Raw genomic sequence first — 12,399 nt, forward strand, 5'->3', positions numbered from 1 at the left:
CCATTGTTTTAATGTCTGTCTCAACACCCAACAAAGTCTTGCCTCAGTTTACTCATTCTGGCAGTTCTTAGTCAAAAGGTTTGAAAACTCATCTCCATACAGGTTTTGTTTTTTTTGGTCATGCTGGTTTCAGGGAAAATCCAAGAAAACAATTTACTAAAATGTTTCTGTTTTCAAGAATGTGTTGAATATCAAGTTACCAAGAGAACTGAGTGTCAGTTGAGTGTAAAATGGAATCTTAGTCCCCAAAAGGTACCTTTCACATAAGCACTGATCTTGTTTGAAGAGGCTCCTTAGCCTGAATCACCTAAGGATTGAGATACTGTAAAATTGGGTGCCCTTAGAGTGCCTTTGGAATTACGGAATTGCCTCAGAATGAGCGTCTGCTGGCTAACAAGTATGTCCTGAATTCTGCGAGGGCCATTCTAGTTGAGTGCTGTATCTCTTCCAGAATCCAAGGTGATAGTCTGTTTACCAGGATTTTAAAATGTGGGTTGTAGCCTTTTAGGATCCTGCTTTGTATCTCCAACTAATTTAGAGAAAAGAAGACTGGATTCTTTTAACTTACTTAGAAGTCTGGAAGTGCTTAATAACATGCTGTACTTGGTCTTTCTGGAGAAGTATAAAAACGTAAAAACAGAAATCTCATCCCCAAACATTCAAACCCTAAGGATATATATTTTAAAATTCTAGACACTGTAGGGCAGTGACCATAACTGCTTTAATTAAAAGATTTAACTTGACCGTCTTCTGAATCTGTATTTTAAGGAGGTTAAAAAAAGAGAGAATAAAATTAAATAGTAAAATAAAATTTAATAATGAAATTAAAATACAATAGAAAGAAGTAATGGTTATTAACTGTGTTCTGGGTCTGATTTGCCTTGACTGTAGATTTCATTTCAGTTACTAAAATCTTCACTCTGTTACAAGATTCTGCCTCATCCATTCCCACAGCAAACCTTAATTCTGCTAGACAGAGCGCCTGAAGGCAACCGGTTCTGCAAATGTGGTGCTAATAAATAATGGAAAATGTTTACTTTTCAACTTTATGACAAACAGATTTGGGAAAAGCTCTGGGACTTAACTGCCTTCTTTCTTACAGTGATTTTTGTGATACTGTAAGTAAGACAGGAGAGTCAGGACACAGTCCATCCAGATTGGGTTTACTCTGCGGCTGCTCTGATCCCTAGAGGTTGGGGGAGGGGCGCCCTCTAGCAGTGAGGCTTTGGAACATCCACAGGGAGATGTCCTGATATGCTGCCCAGGGGTCCAGAGTGTAGCACTTGGAAGTGGCCTTCTGTTGGTGTAGATTTAGCAAAAAGCAGTTCATTACAGCATTTTTTAATAGCGAAAAACTGGAAATGAATGCTAATGATATTGGGATGGTTAAGTTTTGGTACTCACACAGAAGAAATAGTCTGCAGCTACTAAAAATATTGAGGCAGAAGTCAAAAAGATTTCTTGACATGGAAAGACGATTTCTAGATACCACATGAAGAAAGCCACGTTTCCAGATAGTATGTAAAGTATGATCTGATTTTTGTGGTGGGAAAAAATGTGTATTATAATATTCCTGTTGATAGAAAACAATCTAGAAGGATTCACCGAAGTGGTATCATCATTGACCCTAGATCATGGCAATTCTTCCATCCTTCACTTTTTTGCATTTTCTAATACTTCTGCAATAAGTGTGTAACAAAAGACTTCAGAGATGTTGGGTCATCGGCTACATGAATTATTTCACACACACCACCCTCGAGGTGACTCTGGAAACGCTCGGTTCTCTGGGTCTCGTCACCACAACACATCAGTTTTTTCAGACTTGTGGCCAATGTAAGATCAGCCTTGTTGATGCTGCTAACTTCCCTGCATCCAACTTTTATTTTATTTCCAGTTGAAGTCATGTACTTACACTTTGTTTCACATTGACACTGATTTTTTCCCCTAATAAGTCTAGAGCCAATTCCACCTTTCTTAGTTCAGAATCCATTTCCTAAATTTCCAAGAAGCATTTAAGAAATGCTTTCTGAGATTGAAAGTGGTTCCAAACTGAAGCCATTACTAATGCTATTTCTCTAAGGCATCAGTGCTCACTACAAAATGGATTTTTGGAGTCTCAAAATGTAAGAATGATTTCCTTGGTCTTGAAGATGACTCTGACATTCGTGTGTCCTGCTTGCTGTTAATAGGGTGCCCTCCCTACTCCGGGAGCCTTAGATTGTGTTAGGTGTTAGGAGGGGTAGACCCTTGATAGTCCAGTCCACATACAAACAAGTCCACGAGGTGTTTGACTCCAAAACAAATATATGCTTGCTTGGGACTTTTGCTGTGGCCAACCAATTGTGGGCACTGCTTTATAGAGCTTGGGGCTGTTAGTCATTCATCTTGACTGATTACAAACAGATGTGGCTTAGCTGTACTAAAATGTGGATCATCCAAAACACCTTTCAGACAGTTTGAGTATGGGTATGTTGGAGAAATTTGGGGATGTAAGTACCACTCTCTAGAGATACCGTTGGCCCTCCATATCTGCGAATTCTGTATCTGTGGATTCAATCAATCTCAGATTGAAAATATTCAGAAAAAAATTTCTAGAAAGTTCTAAAAAAAATCTGGAAATAAAAAAGCCACACTTGAATTTGCCATGCACTGGCAACTATTTACATAGTATTTATATTGGATTAGGTATTATAAGTAACCTAGAGATGATTTAAAGTATAGGGGAGAGGGGACGGTATAGCTCCATGGCAGAGTGCATGTTTAGCATGCATGAGGTCCTGGGTTCAATCCTCAGTACCTCCATCAAATAAATCAATCCGATTACCTCCTCCCTTCAAAAAAAATAATTAAATAAATAAAGTATAGAGGAGGATGTGCACAGGTTATATGCAAACACTACCATTTTATTAGGGACTTGAGCATCCTTGGGTTTTGGTGTAAGTGGGGAGAGGTTGGGATACTGAGGGATGACTGTAGTGAGTCCACGGTAGATCCCTGGCACAGTGAGATGGACAGTTGAGGCTGATGTTATGCAGCTTGAATCCTTAAAAAGTTCTGCATCTTCTCAATCTATGTATTATTTAAGGCCCAGCTCAAATGTCACGTCCTTTAGGAAACCTTTCTGACTCACCTGGAAGGACTACACAACCTGAGTACCTTCTCCAAACCTCTGTCTGGCATCTTGCACATACATTGGCATAGCACTAAGCACATTATAGGGAGTTACAGGTCGTGTGTCTGACTTGACAGTAGGATGTGAGGCCCTTGAGGGCAGGAGAAGGACTTAGGCATCTCAGAATTCCCGGCACCAGCACAGGCCTGGTGAAGAGTGGGTGTCAATTAATAATTGTTGCTTGAATGTTGAATGAAGGAGGGGGATCCAATAAAACTGACCAGAGATACACTAATTCTTGAAGAATTAGGCAAGAAGACAGAGATTATCATCTGAGAGGTTACTAGTAAAAATTTTGACTTCTTTAAACTGTCCTTGTTATGAAACGCTTCCTGACAACTTCCTGCCTAGGCCTGTTGGGACCATCATCCAGTGCCCAAGGGTAGGTCCAAGCTCAGCTGAGCCTAGAGCAAGATAGATGACTGAGAGTCAGATTTCCCTTCAGGGCCTCCATTATCTTATCTGTAAAATGGACTCATGGGTGATGCTGCTTGCCCTGCGGGGTGGTTAAGAGAATAGCTGAGAAACATTTTAAAAAGCCTTTGTAAACTGTAAAGCCTCACGGAAGCAATTCCATGGTAGCTGGCCAGATCTCATTTTAACATCTTCCCAGGCAAAGTGCCCTGAGAGGCCAAGGCCATCTTGAAGAGAGTCGCGCTAAGTCCTCTGGAGAAACCTACAAGGCCGGGAAAGCAGTCCCATGAGTTTTTAACCACTGATGGTGTTTTCCTCCAAGGCCAGGATGGAGTTCTCCCACCACATGTGAAGGCAAAGCTTCCAAAGTGGCTCCCGCAACTGTCTCCAGCAGCAGGACAGAAAGGTGCTACCGTTTAGAAACAGCTGCTGTTTTAAAGTTCGTCCTTCAGCCGTTTCGGAAAATAATTTATAAACTTCCACTTGGGCAAACGAGTGTGAGTGAACTTAGAAAGTTAAGATAGGAGAAAGGTATTTCACCCTTTAAATGAGTTGTGAAAATAGTGTGATCTGTTTTACAGTTGGCTGCACTGGCACGTGCTTGGCGTGCTGTGAAGTCGCCATCAGTAATTATGGGATTTGGGTTTGGACTAGTTGCCCGCACATATTCAGGGTTTAGCTGTGTTTGACTTCACCATCTCCAAATCATTCACTCATTCTTTTTAATTTTTTTCTCTCTTTTTTTTTTAACATGAACGTTTTAAAGATACACAAAGTAGAGAGAATAACATGAAGCACTGTTTTCCTCCCTCACCTTCAAGGATTATCAATTTGACACCCTTGCTTAACCTACCGCTTTTTTAAAAGTAATTATTGCCATGTTCTTTTGAAATATACCTCCAACATCTCATCCTTCTGCCAATTCGTAAATACTTCTGTGTGTATATCTAAAAAATAAGGGCATTTTCTTACATAATCACATCGTTATTATCCCTAATGAAATTCATAATTCCTTAATATTATCAAGTACTTTGCACATGTTCCAATGTCCTTGGTTGTCTCCAAAATCTTTGTTTACAGTGACAAGATCTCACTATCACCTGTTAATCAAGTGACTAATCTTAACACCACTAACAGGGACCCACAATGTCATCTTGGGCCTCCTGGTTATGAGTGCATGTCACCTATGAAGTATTCTTACTCATTTTCTAACTGAATTGAATCAAGTCTTTAAGCCTAACTTCCAGTTTACAAGAAATACATGAGATCAAGTCAAACAATATCACGAGGAAGCAATCAGACAGATCCAGAGCGTGGGACATTCTACAAGGTGATTGGCCTCCTTTCTTCAAAACAGTCAGTGCCATGGTGGGGAAAAAAAAAGGGTGGAAGGACCATTCTGACTAAAAGAGATTATAAAAACACAGCAACCTTGATTGGCTTTGACTTTGAAAAACACTATACATTAGGGGAAATTTGAATAGGGATGGGGCTAGATGATACTAGAGAATTATTGTGAGTTTTCTTAGGCACAATTATGATGTTATGGCTATGTGAGAGAATCGCCTGGATTTTAGGAAATACAGGCTGTATGTTTAGGGGTGAAAAGTCATGATGTCTACAACTCGCGTTCAAATGGCTCAAAAACCACATATACAGAGAAAGACGATATGGCAAAGGGTAGCAGCTACTGAACCTAGGGGATGGGTATCTGAGTGTCTGTTGTAGTATTCCTTCTACTTTTCTGTCTGTTTGAAAACTTACATAATAAAAAGCTGGGGGAAAATAAAAATAAAACAGGGCTGGTGATAATGCCTACTTCACTGTTTCACAGGCAGGATGATATTAAAAATATTCAATGACTGACATGGAATATGAATTAATATAAAATCAACAATTAATGTATTTTCTTTTATTCTTAAAATAACCTAAGATATATAAAGATATTTCACATATATGAAACAAAGGGGTACATATCGTCATATAAATTATTCACCCCATTATTCCAACAATTTCCAAATTATTTTTTGATGTTTAGAAATCGTCAGCGTGATCTTTTGTTTGGCACATCTGTCACTAGCTAAATGGCGCCCCTGTCTGGGCCATGATTTGACCCATCATCTGACTTAGAAATTGCATCAAACTTTTCCAATGGTTTTCTCGCCAAACTAATAGTGGTTGGGTGACACACCGTCTAAGTAGAGAATCACTTTTATCATTAACAACTCGCTCTGGACACTGGAATCTCTCTCAGCTAAACCCAAATCGCCTACCTTTGGAATTTTTCTTGCTTTTATATAGTCAATTTCTCTACTATCAACTGTCTTGAAAATATTTTGTCAGAATGTCACATAAGGTGGCTAAATTTTAATTTTTGTGCAGTCACACATTCATGTGTGTGAATCTACAACCACTTGAGCATCTGCTGTGTCAGGCAGTGTTAGGTGCACAAGACAGAGTCCCCCTGTTAGTGGACATGTTGTTTCCTGCCCCCTCCCCTTCCCTGTGGTCCTAGAAGGGCTCTCAGAGGACACCCCAATCACAGCGATGGGCACATGACCGAAACTAGGCCAACCTAGAAATTTGTCTTGAGTAGAGATGTACAGAGTTGGAAGGTGGCTGGGGCTGAGTCACCTGGTGGCCATAGCTAGAGAGAGGCCTCGAGGTTTTCCTTCTCTTGAGATTCCTGGAGATGTCCTAGCTCCTGCCCAGCCCAGCCCTGAATCTTCCCGGTACATCCTGTTTTTTTGCCAAAGTTAGAAAAGGTTAGTTTTTATTCCTTGCAATTATAAAATCCTTGCTGATATACAACCTTCAAGGAATTTCCAGTCTAGAATTCCAAAAAGCACCAGAAAGCACCCAACAGAGGTCCCCCAAGACCCCTAGAGGGTACCAGAGTTTATTAATCCAGGTGACCAGTAGTTTTTGAACTGAGTATGCAAGGGAGGAAATTGTGGCAGGTGAGGCCCACTGTGGCTAGAACATGGATGCTTTCCTCATAGCGCATGGGAGCTGGTCTAGAGGTCACAAGATGCCCACAGAGGGATGTCCAGCTTGAGGGAGATATGTGAGGATGGGGTCTTGGTTTTAGGAGGCCAGAAACCACACATGGAGCAAGTTACTGGTGTACTGGGTCCCATCACTTAGCTAAGCAACCTTCTGAGCCTCAGTTTACTCACCTTTAGAATGAGCTGATACAGATACCCAACCCAACAGGGCTGTCATGAGAATTACCTGAGAGGATTCAAGACAGGTCTTTGTGAACTGTTACGCACTGCCCCCAGAAAATCCGCATTATTACCCCAGTAAGCCCCCCCCCTCCTCACACCCGCCCCTGCCTCCGTTATTTAGAGGAATGCTATTCTAACTTAGGTTTCTTCTGGTCAAAACCCAGAGCAGATTCCCTTCCAGAGGTGAGAAAGATGAAACATCTTCCACTCAACCAGGGACACAGTCTACCTGAGGGCTTTCTCCTCTTCCCTTTTCCACCCGAGGTCAAAGAGTATTTCCGGATCCTCTCAAAACAGAAGCACAGGGCCTCCTATTCCCAAGCCAGCCTCTCTTACTCAGTGGCTGGCGATCCCATCCTTCTGCTCCTGTTTCAGCCACTGCACGTTGTTGAGTGAGAGGTTCCGAGCTCCCAGGTGGGCATTTTCAGCTACACTGGCGGCAGTACAGCCTGCGTGCCAAGCCCAGGGGCCCGTCACTGACAGTTCTCCAAGTGCCGTCAGGTGCTGAAGTCCCCCGGGACCAGCAGCATTCAGAAGGAGAAGGTGAGTTTCCTGGAGGGTTGCCACTAATTCGGTTGGCTAATTCACCTTGGTTTGCCAAGGACTTCCCGGTTTTAGCGCTGAAATTCCCACATTTGGAAACTTCTCAAGATGTTTGCTCACCCTACCACTGGTCTCTAAACTGAACTCAAGGATCTAAATGGTATTTATGGGCTGGTGATTTTGTAGGATCAAAATCCCTGGTGATTTTCCCAGCCTACTTTAACAGCCTGTTCCTCCCGGGGGAAAATTGCAAAGCCTGGTAACATCCCGGGCCAATCAGGGCTAGTAAAACTCTACGTTGAATGTATTCACTGGTAGGCTGTATAGGTAAGAAGAAATGAGCATGCCTGGATGAACAGTGACATCAAGTTAGAGAAAAACCAAAGGTGAGAAATCCACTGGGCGTAGGGTGGGATGGGAAAGTGAACAGACCCGTCCTGCCTCCGTGGGATGTTTTTTGCCAGTCGGGGTCCGCCAGGTAATCAGGACCAACTCGCCTGTCACATGGTGTTCTTCAAGAGTGACCCTTGCATTCTTGTTCCTTTCGGAACAGAGGCACCCTCTCTGCCTTCGCCTCGGCTTCCCCCACCATCTGTTCAGGCCATCAGCTCTGGTCCAGCTGGAAGGATTCCCGTCCATGCAGTCCGGGCGTCTCTCCTGAGCCCCCTTCCCCCAGCACACCAGCTGGCCCGGGGAAGCACTCAGGCTTGCTGCACAAACTCGCTCCCTGTGTGGTGGTGACGGAGACCCCTCCTGTGGAGCAGTGACCTCAGGGGCTTTCTGGTCACCTCTCCTAGGCCTGGAAAGTACCTTAAAACAGCACCATGAGGTGGTCTTTGGAATCAGAATCACCTGGTATTTGAATTCCTTAACTATGTGCCCTGATCAAGTTACTCAACCTCTCTGAGCCTCATCTGTAGGTAGAGATAAAAGGTGACAGCTTTTTCACAAGGTTTTTAGGAGGATTAAGTCAGAGTATATGAGATCCTGAAAACAAAGCCCCAAAGGCAACAGATACTGATAACCTGTGACTAAAGTTGTCTCAAACTACGTCTTCATCCCAGACATGCAGGTTTGCAGATAATAGATCAGCATGTACTGGTGCTGGGAGCATTTCCACAGATGGGGGCCCCCATGGAAGAGTCTGGGAGACACGATGAGATACGAAGACCCTCAGGGGGCTCTGGTCGCCTCTTTCTCAGTTTATCTGTTGACTACATTGGTCTTTGGGTAATAAAAAAAAAGGTCATGAAACCACAGACTGGTCTAGCCCAGCACTGCCCAGTAGAACTTTGTGTGATAATGAAAATGTTCTGCATCTGCACTGTCCAATATAGTGGCCACTAGCCACATTGTGGGCTAGCACGATGGAAGAGCTGAGTTTTGGGGGTTTTGGAGGGGGAGGGCATAGCTCAATGGTAGAATGCATGCTTAGCGTGCACAAGGTCCTGGGTTCAATCCCCAGTACCTCCATTAAAAATTAATCATGAGTAAATAAACCTAATTACCTGCCCCCCTCCAAAAAAACTGGGTTTTTCTATTTATTTAGTTTTAACTAATTTGAATTTAGAGTTAAACAGCACATGCCAATATATGGCTACCATGTTGGGCAGCACAAAACACTAACCCCTTGTGTCCTAAAGAGGGGACTGAGGCAAGGGCAGCCCTGTGATGGGCCCGAGGCCACAAAGCCAGTGAAAGCAGCAGAGTAACCAGGCCTCCTGCCTCCTCTTTCAGCTGCGTCTGCTCCAGACCATCGCAGGCTCAGAATGTCAGCTCGGTAAGAGATCAGCTTGGGCAACATTTGTCCCAGATTGAAGGAAACAAAGAACAGGCTGGAGCATTCACTCGGGAGCCCCCGTGGGGTTTGGAACCCTGCACAGGAAGCTTGGCTGTCCTCGGCTGGGCCTGCAATGCCCTTTGTGGTGTCCTGGCACCACAGATGTGGGCGGGCCAGAGCCGGGCAGGGGTCAGGGCACCTCCCCTGGGCAGCGGCGATCTCGGTGACCCCTTTCTGGACCCGCACCTGCCTTCCCTGCCCCAGCCTGGACAGGAAGGGTAGGATCGAGGTGGAGGTCAGCCACATCTCTGCAGCTCACGCACACACCCCACCTGCCCGTTCCCTAGGCCTGCCCACTCAGAGGTACGCAGGTGGAGGATCAAATTAATCCCCGCTCTTTATCCGGAGTTTGGCATTCACATCTCCACCCACCCAGGGAGAGTGGGCACGGAGTGACGAGTGAGGCTGAGTGACATCCAAGCCCTCAGGAGAAGGGGGATGGCGCGAGATCGCTGGCATCTTTCTCCAGCCATCTGTTCCCGACCAAATCCAGCCTGAGTGTGCTTTGCCGATGCTGGGAAATTGTGCTCCAGGCTCCTGGAGACCTGGTGGGACCAATTGTCGCCCCATTTCCTTGGTGGTTGGGGGAAGTGGCATCTTCTCTCCTCCCTCCCTCTCTCTTTTTTTATTCTCCACCCTCTCCCTCTTCCCCCTTCCCTTCTCTATTGTTTGAGTAAATTTTTTATCAAAGTGTAACATACATACAGAAAAGGACACCATTATAAATGTATGGATTGCTGAATTTTCAAAAGCAAATGTTCCTATGAAATCAGCACAAAGAACTACTCAGATTGTGGTGATCATTTTCCAGTAGGTACAGATAGTGAATCATGATGCACACCTGAAACTAATAGAATGTCATATGTCAGTTATACCCCAATTTTTTTTTAAAAATGCACCTTAGAATGCCCTTCTTAGCCACTACGCCTACTCTTCTGACCCCTCACCGTTATGGACTGGATGTTTGTGTCCTCTCAAAATGTATATGTTGAAACTCTAATCCTTAGTGGCACAGTAGTTGGAGGTGGGGCCTTTGGGAGATGATTAGGGTTAGATTAGGTCATGAGGGTGGAACCCTTGTGATGGAATTAGGGTCCTTATATAAAAGGAGACATGAGAGCGCTTGCAAACCAGGAAGAGGATCCTCAGCAGAACCTGACCATGCTGGCACCCTGATCTCAGACTTCCAGGCTCCAGAACTGTGAGCAGTACATTTCCATTGTTTATAAACCATCGGGTCTGTGGTGTTCTGTTAGAGCCGCCAAAGCTGACACCATAAGCTAATTTACCATACATTAACTTTGTGTGTTTATAAGCCTGTCTATTCAACGTTATATTTGTAAGATTCATCCACGTTGTTGAGGGCAGCAACTGTCTGTGGATGGGTGCTGGAGAGTTTTCTCAGGGGTGGTGTGCAAATAATGCAGATTGGAACACCCTCATCATGTGTTTTGGTAGACCTACATCCACATTTCTTTTGGGTACATATCTGAGAGAATTGCTAGTTACAAAGTCTGTAATTGTTCAGCTCTGGTAGATACAGCCAACAATTTTTGAGTGTTGTCATCCCAATTCATAGTCCCAGCAGCCCAGTATGAGAGTTCTAGGAGCCCCACCCTCACCCAGACTTGCTATTGTCAGTTAAAAACATTTTAGCCCTTGTGGTTAGTGTGAGTGGCAATCACTGTGGTTTGAAATTCGCTGCCTCCAAACTAGTGAGTTTGAGCATGATTCTCTGTGTCTGTGGGCCATTCGAATAACGTCTTTTCTGAAGTTATTGTTTGAGCCCATTTTTCTGTTCTGTTGTTCACCTTTTTCTTTTTGATTTGTAAGAGTTCATATATATCCCAGACATGCAGTCAAAATATATGTATGTGTATATGTATGTGTGTGGTATGCATGCATATACACACATATATGCAACCATCTATCTTCTTTTTCCAGCTTAATGGCTTATTCTTTTTCTCTCTTAAAGGTGTTTTTGCTGAACAGAAATTTAAAATTTTAATTTAATCCAATTTACCAATTGTTTTCCTCTTTGGTTAAGTGCTTTTTGCATCTGGTTTAAGAAAACTTTACCTATCACAATGCCATGAAAATTTTTTGCTGAGTTTTTTTCTAGAAGCTTTATTGTTTTACTTTTCATATTTTGGTTTTTGCCTATGGTGTGAAGTAAGGGTCAAAGCTTTTATATGTTATATGGCCTAAGGGTCAAAATTTATCTTTTCCCTATGAATATCCCGTGCATTCAGTACCAGTAATTAAAAATAATCTTTCCCCACAACATCCCATTGTCACATTCGTTTGTCATAAGTCAAATGCACATAGTGTGTCTGAATTTTCTTTTGTTTTCGCAGTTGATATCTGGTAGTGTAAATCCTTAAGCTTTGTTCTTCTTGGCCATTCTTGGCTCTTTGCACTTCCATTTAAACTTTAAAATTCACATCCCCCCAAAAATCTTGCTGGGATTTTGATCACCTTGATCCTATAGATCAGTTGGAAAGAGCTGACATCTTTACAATATTGAGTCTCCTACTCCACAAGCCAGATGCACCCATCCATTTATTTAGGCCTTTATTCAATTTTTGCAACACTGACAACGTTCTGTGTAGACATCTTGCCTATCTTTCATTAGTTTTATTCCAAGGCATTTGATGTGGGGGTGTGTGTGTGGGAGGTGAGCTTGCACACATAATATTATAAATGGTAGTATTTATGAATTTTATTTCTACTGGTTTGTCACTGGTGTGCTGAAATACAACTGATTTTTGTTGATACTGACTTTGTATTCGGCAATCTTGCTAAATCACTTATTAATTCTAAGAGTTTATCTACAGGTTTTTTGATTTTCTATGCACACAATCATGCTTCCTGTGAATAATGACTGTGTTATTTCTTCCCTTCCATCCTGCATACCTGTTACTCCTCCTACCTTTCGCTCTTGCCTGTACCTCCAGGTAATGCTAAGTAGAAGCGTTGGTAGGATACATCCTGAGTTCGTTCCTGAACTCAGGGAGAGAGCTTTCAACATTTCACATTTACTAAGGTGCTTTTTTGCAGATATTCCATCAAATTGAAGAGGTTTTCTTACCTTCCTATAACCTTCTAATCCTAGTTTTCTGAGAGTTTTTATTACTGTGAATAAAGATTGAATCTTATTAAATGCGTATGATTTTACCCCTTATTTAGTTTAATGGAGT

This window comes from Vicugna pacos, chromosome 11, assembly GCF_048564905.1.
Source record: "Vicugna pacos chromosome 11, VicPac4, whole genome shotgun sequence".
NCBI lineage: Eukaryota > Metazoa > Chordata > Mammalia > Artiodactyla > Camelidae > Vicugna > Vicugna pacos.